This window comes from Anomaloglossus baeobatrachus, chromosome 7 (genome assembly GCF_048569485.1).
Source record: "Anomaloglossus baeobatrachus isolate aAnoBae1 chromosome 7, aAnoBae1.hap1, whole genome shotgun sequence".
Classification (NCBI taxonomy): Eukaryota; Metazoa; Chordata; class Amphibia; order Anura; family Aromobatidae; genus Anomaloglossus; species Anomaloglossus baeobatrachus.
This window is the reverse complement of record NC_134359.1, coordinates 123,939,950-123,951,729: the sequence shown is the minus strand read 5'-3', so window position 1 is coordinate 123,951,729 and position 11,780 is coordinate 123,939,950.

Here is an 11,780-nt window from a genome sequence, read left to right as displayed (position 1 = left end):
TCTCTCCTCAGATACTGCTCCGTGGACTCCTCCAATTCTCTATGCCGTACCACCAACCCTCCATTCCTCGCCACAAACCTACCAATTGCCCGGTTCAGCTTGCTCCGAGCCCTATTAATACGGTCCACCGACCTACCAAAACGTCACTGCATCCGAGCTATGATGTCCGACCACACAATAACTATGCCCGGGAACGCCCTCCACAAATGTAACAGGTCCAGCTTTATGTCCCTTTTCAACTCCCTTGCCGACCTTACTCCCAAATCGTTCCCACCCACGTGCAAAATTAACACATCAGGGTCACGATCCATACGGCTATAATAAGCCACCTCTGGGCGCACTCTACCCCAAGTCATGCCCCGAATTCCGAGCCACTTTACTCGGGCTTCCGACACCGACACTCCAAGCTGCCGACCGTCACGACGCACATCCGCCCGCAACGCTCCCCAATACACATAGGAGTGCCCGAGGATCCACACAAGGCACGGACCTACAAAATACAAAAACCACGAATAAAAACAGCAACAGCACAAGAAAAATTACCACAAACCAGCATCAAACACAAACCAGGAATCCCCCACCCCTGACCCTCACCTGACCAAGTGAGGCCTAATGTACAAACGAAACCTGGAAGACTCCCACCTCCCAATCCGCCGGATACAATCCTCACTCAAACCCCACCTGGCGGCTTCCGTCGCCGCCCCTATCCGAAAGGAGTGAGACCCGTACTCACGTGGCTCCTCCCCCACCCTTGCTAAAGCCATCTTCAGCACCGCATTGAATTGGTACCTCGACAAAGCCAATCCGTCCACATGTCTAAGAAAAACGCCAGGAAAACCGCCCCGCACCTTTAAAAACTCAGACACTTGTGCCACTGGGCACAACTGGTGCCCCGGTAAAGCAAACAACACTATTAAGCGCCCCCGACCCCTCTGATCCGTCTTCGAAAAGCGAAGGCGACATTCCACTCTGTCCTCCCCCAGCATTACATCCTCTAACAGCAACCCACCCATCGCTTGCTTGGTCTGGCTGACCAATTCACCAATGCGAAAGGCCCCAAAAAACGCCAATACAAAAGCTACTGAAAACAACACCCTCTCATAAGAAGACGAACACAATTCCCCCAAACACCCCACTAAACGAACCAACAATGGCAATGACACCGGCCGCCTCATGTCACGCGACTGGGCCCCCTTTCGAAAACCTTTCATTGCCTGCCGCACCAGAAAATCCTTAGTCGCGTCCCGAACCCCTTGCATCTGAAACAAGAAGGCCAATGCCGCCAACTTGCCACCAATCACCGAAACGGACCGACCTGCCGAAAAATCCCCACTAATTAACATCAGGACCCCCAACACTCGGCCCTTGTAACCCGACTCCAAAAATTCCCCTCTCTCCAACTCTGCCCAAGCTTGCCACACCGCCTGATATCGGCACCAAGTAGCCTCAGACACCGATCTCCTAATTCCCTCAAATGCTATACCGATGCCAGGTCCCACAGCCATTCCGGGCAAGGTTCTCCATCCGCGTCCGCTCCCGGCACCAGCTTCCTGAACCTGCAAAACTGAAACCGAGATAGCGCATCAGCCACCTCATTCCGAATCCCTGGCACGTGCCGAGCCACCACGCAAATGTTCAACTCCAAGCATCGCAACACCAGGTGCCTTAAATACCCCACAACCGGTGGGGATTTTGCCGACAGTGCATTGATGGAATGCACCACCGCCATGTTGTCACAATGCAAGCAAACCCTTCTTCCGGAAAAAACGGGGCCCCACAACTCGATTGCCACAATGATGGGAAACAATTCCAGGAGCGCCAAATTCCTCACCAAACCTGCTTCCACCCAAAGCCGTGGCCACTTTCCCACACACCAGCGCGTCTGAAAAATTGCCCCAAAACCTGTCGCTCCAGCCGCATCAGTATACAATTCCAACTGGGTATTGGACAATACCTCGCTCATCCAAAGGGTCCGACCGTTGTACCGGTCCAAGAACTCCTCCCAAACCAACAAATCCCCTTTCATCACTTTGGTCACTCTGACAAAGTGATTTGGAGCTTTTACCCCCGCGGTTGCGCTCGCCAGTCTCCTATTAAATATCCGCCCCATCGGCATAATGCGACAAGCGAAATTCAATTTTCCGAGCACTGACTGCAAATCCCGCAACCGCACCTTCTTGGCCTGCGACAAAAACCGCACCGACGCCTTCAAATCCAAAAGCTTCCCCTCCGGCAACCGGCATTCCATCGCCAGTGTATCAATTTCGATACCTAAGAAACATAGGGCCGTCACCGGCCCTTCTGTTTTTTCTTTTGCCAACGGAATACCCAGAATCCGCGCGATCCGCTCTAACGTAAACAACAACAAGGAGCAAACCGAAGAGCCCGCCGGACCCACGCAAAAGAAGTCATCCAAATAGTGAATCACTGAATGGACTCCTGCCACCTCCTTGACTACCCATTCCACAAACGTACTGAATGCCTCAAAATAAGCACACGAAATGGAACAGCCCATCGGCAGGCAACGATCCACATAGTATTCACCATCCCACATACACCCTAAGAGATGAAGGCTCTCTGGATGCACCGGGAGTAAACGAAAAGCTGCTTCTACATCCGCCTTTGCCATCAGTGCCCCCCGCCCCGCAACCCTTACCAGCTCCAAGGCCCTATCGAACGATACATAACATACCGCCGACAACTCTGGTGATATCCCATCATTTACCGACAATCCCGCCGGATAAGATAAATGATGAATGAGCCGAAATTTGTTCGGCTCCTTCTTAGGTACCACCCCTAGGGGGGAAATCCGTAAGTTGGAGAATGGCGGGTCCTGGAAGGGGCCCGCCATCCTCCCCAACTCCACCTCCTTCTGCAGCTTTTCCTTCACCACCGCCGGATGTTCCTTTGCGGACCTCAAGTTTCCCGGGCGAAACACCGGCGCCTCAGATTCAAACGGAATCCGAAAGCCCTCCATAAAACCACGTTCCAACAACTCCGCCGCCCTAACATCCGGGTATCTATTTAAATAGGGAAGCATCGCCTCTACCCTCACTGGCGTCCTCCCTTTTTCCAGACCCCTCCCCCGCCTTTCCTTTTCCTTTCTTGAAGCACCTGGCCAGTGGGTGGGACCCTCCACATCCGGAACACTCATGTTTGAACCGACAAGAGGCCCCGAACTTACACTGTCCCTCGTTATATTGCCAACAAGCCCCTTTTTTCTGTCCAGCCAAGGACCCGCCACTCGCACCCGGGCTCCCGGCACCCCCTCGAAAGGGCTGAGCCGGAGCCGTCATTAACCGCATCCACAAAGAAATGTCCTTGTGGCCCCACTGGACACCCGGCCGCAGAGCCTTCCGTTGCCGGAACTGCTCATCATATCTCAACCACCCTAAACCGCCGTACACTCTATACGCTTCCCCTATCGCGTCCATATATCCAAATAGGGCGGAACAATGCTCCGGCTCCTTTTCCCCGATCACGCTGGCTAAGATCGCAAAGGCCTGTAGCCAGTTAGTAAACGTCCTCGGGATCAACCGATACCTCCGTTTTTCCTCATCCTCTTTCTCCTTTTTTGTGTCACTGGGTTTCACCTTATCCAAATTAAACTTTTCCAAAGGAAGCAGGGAAAAAATTTCCACGTACTCCCCTTTCCAAATCTTTTCCCTCACCTCCTTTTTTAAATGAACCCCTAACTGACCTTCAAAACACACATAAATTTCACTACGCGCCCTATCATCTAAACGCACAACCTCATCCTCCTTTTCTTTTTCCTTTTCCACCTCCTTACTCGCACCCACGTCAGCTGCCCCTCCAGCCGCCTGTCCCGTACCTACCGCCGAGGTAGGATCCCGTGTCGCAACCTCGCGCACCGTCGCCTCCGTCTGCACCACCTCCGTGGGGCCCACCCACGCCCCCACCGGGGCCCCAGGCCCAGACCGACTAACCCGTTCCGCAGACAACCCCTGCAACACCCCCAAAAGCTCCCCCCAAAACTCCGGGCCCGGCAAACCAGACTGACCGACCGCCCCCACTCCCCGCGCGACGCGTCCCGCAACGGAACCCCCGCCCCCGCCCGCGCTACCCACAGAATACAACATTTCTGACGTCCGCTCACCAGGCTGCCGTTGCACCGACTCCGGACCAGCCGTGCCACGATCTTCCTGCTGCCGCTCTGTCCGTCCTGCCGCTGCAGTTGCTCCTTCTTCCTCGCCGGATTCCGACGAGCTGGCGAAATCCTCAGGGGGGACCAGCGAGGGGACAGCACGCACCTGGCGGCCATCAACCCCCACGGTCACCGCACCCTGCTCGTCCGGGCGACTCCTGCTGGACCTCTTCCTCTCTGCCCGCCGTGGCGCCCTGCCGCCGTCCTTCCTTGCTGACATCATGACAGACTGCTGCGCCGCTACCTCTCCTGTCGCTCTCAGTGGGCTCCCTCCCTGCCGACTGCAGGAAGGCCGTGCAGAACTTGACCTTCGCTGGGAACGCCCCCCAGCCCGATCCTCGCTGGGGGGGACCGTGATTACAGATCTCATCGCCGTCTGCGGGCCACTGTAACCCTCCTCTGATCTCCCCACGTCGCCGCTCCCATCCGCTCCAGCCCTCCGTCCTGTGTCTCTCCCCTGCGGCCTGCAGGGAGTCTCATCCGACCGTCTGGAACGCCGAGCGCCACCCCCAGCCGGCACATCACTGGGGGCTGCTGTGATCATCGCTCCGGTCTGCGGCTGGGCAGGCCGCGGACCGGAAGTGGGCCTCGCCGAGGCTCCGCCCACCCCCGACCCGCGGGATCTCCGACGAGGATTCCTCCCGGTGGCCGGCAGCTCCCCTGGGTGAGTAGAAGGGCTCCGCCTCCCCGGAGGGTCCCCGCAGGGGCTCCTTGATCTCATTCTCCCCCTCCAGCTGGGGGAGTAGCGCTCCGGCGGTCGCGCCCGCCGAGCACGTAGCAACGGGCCGGGCGCAGGAGCAGCAGGCAGCGCCGCTCCAGGGCCACAGACCGCCGCCAGCTGCTGCCGCAGAGCATCCACCCCGACTACCTCGGAGGCCCCACGCACCATCTCAAGCAGCTCAGCTAAGGCAGCCATGGCAGCAGGCAGCAATACGTCCTGGGGACACAACTTTCCGGCGACAAAAGGGGAGGTAAACAGTACACCCCCTCTCTTATACCTCCCCAAACTCCCCACCCCTTCCTTGCTCCCCTCCCAATCCCCTTACAGCTCCCTTCCACCAATCCTATAGCCCCATATATCCCCTATCCATGTAAACCAAATTAACCCCTTCCTAACCTGGCACCCTCCCGATCGTCATGGGGTCCGTTCACCCCTATGGGGTTCACTGCCCTTCTTGAATCTGCACAGTAAAGTCAGATAGTCCTTCCAGTACTGTCCTGTCGCACCCACAGGGATTTAGCTTTTGAAAAACTATTGGGACAGCTGTGGGTTGGAGCTCGTTCATTATGTGATACGGGTTTTTTCGCCTTGCCCTGCATTGCTGGGGACTTCTACCTGGAATACCAGAGAGTGACAGCTGCTTTTCCCAGGGACTGGCTCCTTAAAGTCCTGACTTGATAACATGTGGACAACGATCCGCTTTATCTGCTTCTTTCCTTCATGTCCAGGGCCCAGGGTTGACCCAGGGGGTCCTGCCGAATTCACCTGGAACCTCTAAACTCACCACTAGAGATGAGCGAACCTCCAGAGGCTTGAGTTCGGTTCGGTTTGTCGAACGAAGGCCGCGTTCGAGTTTGGTTCGGAGATCCGTTCGACGAACCTCTTGAACCCCATTGAAGCCAATAGGAGGCAATCACAAACATATAAAAACACATTATAAATGTACACATACAGTTAATAAACATTGCCATAACACTTACCTGTCCCCGCGATGCGTCCTGCACTCTGTCTCTGGACGCTTTTCCTTCCGATAATCGCTGCGTCCTCCCGGTAACCAGCACCAGTATAGGACCTATCGTGACGTCAAAATAGCCATGTGACCAGTCACGTGTCTATTATCTCATTGGCTACAGACTGGTCACATGGCTTTGACATCATGCTAGGACCTGTCAGTACATCTCTCCAGTACGCGGTGATTGTTTGTGCATCTCCATGTACCGGTGACATGCTCTGGCACATGGTCGACTCCCCGTTCTGCTTCCCCGTTCCGTTATTGACCGGCTGCCACAGCCGGTCAATAACTGAGTTCACCGTTGCTATAGCAACGCGCCTGTCAGTGGTGACATCACCACTTACAGCCAGCAGCACTGAACATTCACAGAGTGAAAAGCCTGCACGGGGAACAGCTGCGTCTTCCTCCCATGCAGCGCTGCTGATGTAGCAGAGCTGCATGGGTTGAAGGAGAAAGAAGACAGAAGACCATGGATCGTGGAGGGATAAGAGGGAGTAATAAACATGGAGTCTCTAAGTGTGTCTGTGTATTTATTTCTATTAAAGTATTTTTTCTCTGTGTGGTGTCTTTTTTTTAACCCTTTATTGGAGATTCTTAATGGCTGGCTCAAACTTGCCTGACATTAAGAATCTCTGGCTTAATACTAGCTAGTAAAACAAAGCCAGTATTAACCCTTATTACCCAGCAAGCCACCGTCACCAGGGCTGTTGCAAGAGTTAGATACAGCGCCAGATGATGGCGCTTCTATGAATGCGCCATTTTCTGGGGCGGCTGCAGAGTGCAATTCGCAGCAGAGGTGCCCAGAAACCTCGGGCTAATTTTATTATTATTTTATTATTATTATTTATTTATTTATTTATTTATTTTACTGCACGATATAGACCCGCCCACCGGCGGCTGTGATTGGTTGCAGTGACAAAGCTGTCACTCAGCTTGGGGACGTGTCTGACTGCAACTAATCATGGGCGCCGGTGGGCAGGAAAAGCACGGAATAACTAATTGACTAATGAAGCGGCAGCCATTTTCTAAAAAAAAAAAAGACACAGCAGATTTGTGACAACGTGCAGCGAGGCGCCCGTGATCGGTGAGTAGGAAAGGGAGATGGATTGTGCTGGGGACGCAGGACACATGCAGATAGCAACATGTGCACATAGCCTTACTGTGAAAAGCCACGTTGATGCTGATCGAACCGTTCTTGAACGTAACTCGAACTGTCGAGCTTTTAGCAAAAAGCTCGAGTTAGAGTTCGATCTTGAGCACCCCCCAAAATCACTCGAACATGAAATTGGCGAACCTCGAACATCGCTCATCTCTACTCACCACACCTGCCAGAGATGCAACTTTACTGTGAGGACTCTCCTTCAAAACGCATAGAAACATGGCTGCTGCCTAACTTTTACCCCTAAAACTCCACCTACCACCGAGAAGGTGTCACTAAATTTTTAACCCTGTCCCTACCTACTAAGAACCAGGGAACAGTTATTCAAAACCACTAGGTGGCCACATTACACACTAAAATACAATATACCTTATACATGTTGCAACAGAAATATTAATGCACATCGTGCCATGTGCATTCATAGCAACTGTAGGGTAGGGGCGGCCGAGTCTTACATGCCCTTACACACTGACGCCCAACCACTTGTTGTGTTGGAGGAAGAGTCTGTGGGAGGGCTGGTGGACACGGTCTGCGGATCACTGCACCTCAGCTCAGAGGATGATGAATCACAGGTGCCAACTGATGCAGTTTTTGTCACTGTGCAGACTGGAAAAGAGTGCAGGGCTGACAAGTGGGTGGAAGACAATGCAAGGGTTGACAACGAGGTGCTGGACCTCAACCTGGAGCAAAAGCCAGTAGGGTGGTCAGAAACTTAGGTCAGGGCATTGCTGCAGTATGACTGGGGGGGATATAGAGGACCATTTAACACACCTGCGACTGAGGACTAGAGATGAGCGAACCGGTCGCGGTTCGGCTCGAGCTTGGTTCGCCGAACGGAGGTCGCGTTCGAGTTCGGTTGGCGAACCGGTTCGGCGAACCACTCGAACCCCATAGGAAACAATGGGAGGCAATCACAAACACATAAAAACACATTATAAATGTACACATACAGTTAATAAACATTGCCATAACATACTGGTCCCCGCGATCCCTCCTGCACTCTGTCTCATGTCGCTATTCCTTCCGATGATCTCAGCGTCCTCCCGGTAACCAGCACTGACAGGACCTATCGTGATGTCAAAATAGCTATGTGACCAGTCACGTGTCTGTTATCTCATTGGCTACAGACTGGTCACATGACTATGACGCGACATGCTGGACATGCGAGTGCATCTCTCCAGTACGCGGTGATCGTTTGTGTATCGCTGTGTACCGGGGACATGCTCTGGCACGCGGTTGGGTTCCCGGTCTGCTTCCCCATTCCATTATAAACCGGCTGCCACAGCTGGTCAATAACGGAGATTACCGTTGCTATAGCAACGCGCTTGTCAGTGGTGACGTCACCGCTCACAAGCAGCAGCTCCTCACTCACGTAGTGAGAACACTGCACGGGGAATAGCACCGCCTTCTTCCTATGCAGCGCTGCTGATGGAGCAGAGCTGCATGTCTTGAAGGAGAAAGAAGACAGAAGAGCAGGATCGTGGAGGGATAAGAGGTAGTAATAAACATGGAGTCTCTAATGTGTCTGTGTATTTATTTCTATTAAAGTATTTTTTCTCTGTGTGGTGTCTTCTTTTAACCCTTTATTGGAGATTCTTAATGGCTGGGTCAAACTTGCCTGACATTAAGAATCTCTCGCTTAATACTAGCTAGTAAAACAAAGCCAGTATTAACCCTTATTACCCAGCAAGCCACCGTCACCAGGGCTGTTGCAAGAGTTGGATACAGCGCCAGATGATGGCGCTTTTATGAATGCGCCATTTTCTGGGGCGGCTGCGGAGTGCAATTCACAGCAGAGGTGCCCAGAAACCTCGGGCTAACCTGTGCTGCGGATTTCAATCTCCAGCTGCCTAGTGGTACGCTGGACACAAAAATATGGCAAAGCCCAAGTCATTTGTTTTTTAATTATTTCATGAAATAAGTGAAATAATTAAAAAAAAAGGGTTTCCCTATATTTTTAGTTCCCAGTCAGGTACAAATAGGCAGCTGGGGGTTGGGGGCAGCTCATAGGTGCCTGCTGTACCTGGCTAGCATACAAAAATATGGCGAAGCCCACGTCATTTTTTTGGTGGGCAAAAACTCCTGCATACAGCCCTGGATGGAGTATGCTGAACCTTGTAGTTCTGCAGCTGCTGTCTGCTCTCCTGCATACACTAGTGAATGGAGCATGCTGAGCCTTGCCGTTCTGCAGCTGCTGTCTGCTCTCCTCCATACAGACAAACAGCAGCTGCAGAACTACAAGGCTCAGCATACTCCATCCAGGACTGTATGCAGGAGTTTTTGCCCCCTAAAAAAAATGATGTAGGCTTCGCCATATTTTTGAATGCTAGCCAGGTACAGCAGGCAGCTACGGGCTGCCCCTAACCCCCAGCTACCTATTTTAACTCGGCTGGGGACCAAAAATATAGGGAAGCCTTTTTTTTGTTATTTCATGAATTTCATGAAATAATTAGAAAACAAATTACATGGGCTTCGCCATATTTTTGTGTCCAGCCAGGTACAACTAGGCAGCTGGGGATTGGAATCCGCAGCACTGGTTGGCCCGAGCTTTCTGGGCCCCTCTGCTAAGAATTGCAGTCCGCAGCTGCCCCAGAAAATGGCGCTTTCATAGAAGAGCCATCTTCTGGCGCTGTATCCAACTCTTCCAGCTGCCCTGGTGACGGGTGGTTCGCTGGGTAATAATGGGTTTAAGGCTAGCTGTATGTTATCAACTGAAATCATTATTACCCAGTTAGCCACCGGCATCAGGGCAGCTGGAAGAGTTGGATACAGCGCCAGATGATGGCGCATCTATGAGAGCACCATTTTCTGGGGTGGCTGCGGACTGCAATTCACAGCAGAGGCGCCCAGAAACCGCGGGCCAATCTGTGCTGCGGATTCCAATCCCCAGCTGCCTAGTTGTACATGGCTGAACACAAAAAAGGGGCGAAGCTCACGTCGCTTGTTTTTTTTTAATTATTTCATGAAATTCATGAAATAATTTAAAAAAGGGCCTCCCTATATTTTTAGTTCCCAGCCAGGTACAAATAGGCAGCTGGGGGTTGGGAGCAGCCCGTACCTGCCTGCTGTACCTGGCTAGCATACAAAAATATGGCGAAACGCACGTCATTTTTTTTTTTTTTTTTTTTTAGTTTTTTGGGGAAAAAAAATAAAAAATGCCTCCCTGGATTTTCCATTGCCAGTGAAGGTAACACGAAGCAGTGGGGGTTAGCAGCCAAAAGCTGGTTGGATTACCTTTATCTAGCAATACAAAAAACGTAGCGGGAGCCTATATATATATATATATGTTTCTATTATTTATTTAAATAACTAAAAAAAAATGGGCTTCCCTGTATTTTGATTGCCTGACATGACAGTGCTGTAAAAATAAATCATTAAAAAAATGACGTAGCGCCCCGCGGTATTTTTGATTCTCAGCGCAGTTAAAGCAGACAGCTATGGGTTGCCACCCCCATCTGCCTGGCGTTACTTTGGCTGGCAATCAAAATACAGGAAAGCCCATTAATTTTTTTTTCATTTAAAAAAATAGTAAAAAAAAAATGATGTGGGGTACCCCCCTTTTTGATAGCCAGCTAGGGTAAAGCAGACTGCTGTAGCCTGAAAACAACAGCTGGCAGCTTTACCGTGGTTGGGGATCCAATGTGGAGGTCACCCCAGGCTCTTTTTTATAATTATTTTAAAAATAATAATAATTACAAAAATAGTAGGGTCCCCCCCAAATTGGATCACCAGCCAAGGTAAAGCGGACAGCTGTGGTCTGGTATTCTCAGGGTGGGAAAGTCCATAGTTATTGGCACTTCACAGCCTAAAAATAGCAGGCCGCAGGCGCCCCAATCCTGGCACTTCACCCCAGCTCATCCCGTGCCCTGGTTCAGTGGCAAACGGGGTAATAAATGGGGTTGATACTAGCTGTAAGGTCACCTGACATCAAGCCCAGCAGTTTGTGAGGTCATGGCGTCTATCAGATACCCGATATCACAAATTGTCAGTACTGAGAAAACAAATAGACAACAAAAAATGTATTTGAAAAAACACTCCCCAAAACAATCCCTCTTTCACCAATTTATTGTAAGGAAAAAAAATAAGGGGGTCCCACGACGACTCTGGACCGTCTAGAATATGGGGGGACATGCCCATTTTCTAGGAGTGCAGACCCTCCATATGAGGAGTGTGAGTGCAATGAATCTGCACCCACTCTCCCCGGGTCCACAGCAGCAGAGTCCATGTCGTAACTAGAGATGAGCGAACCGGTCCCGGTTCGGCTCGAGGCCGGTTCGCCGAACGGGGGTCCCGTTCGAGTTCGGCTCGTCGAACGTTCGACGAACCGAACTCGAACGTATAGGCTATAATGGGAGGCAATCACAAACACATAAAAATGCATTATAAATGTACACAAACAGTTAATAAACATTGCCATAACACTTACCGGTCCCCGCGATCCCTTCTGCACTCTGTCTCCTGCCGCTATTCCATCCGATGATCGCTTAATCCTCCCGGTGACCTGCACTGCCAGCAGAGATGCAGGACCTATCGTGACGTCAAAATAGCCATGTGACCAGTCACGTGGCTATTATCTCATTGGCTACAGACTGGTCACATGACTATGACACGTCATGTAGGACCTGCGAGTGCATCTCTCCGGTACACGGTGCACATATGTGTATCGCCGTGTACCGGCGACATGCTCTAGCACACGGTCGACTCCCCGTTCCGTTAGGGACCG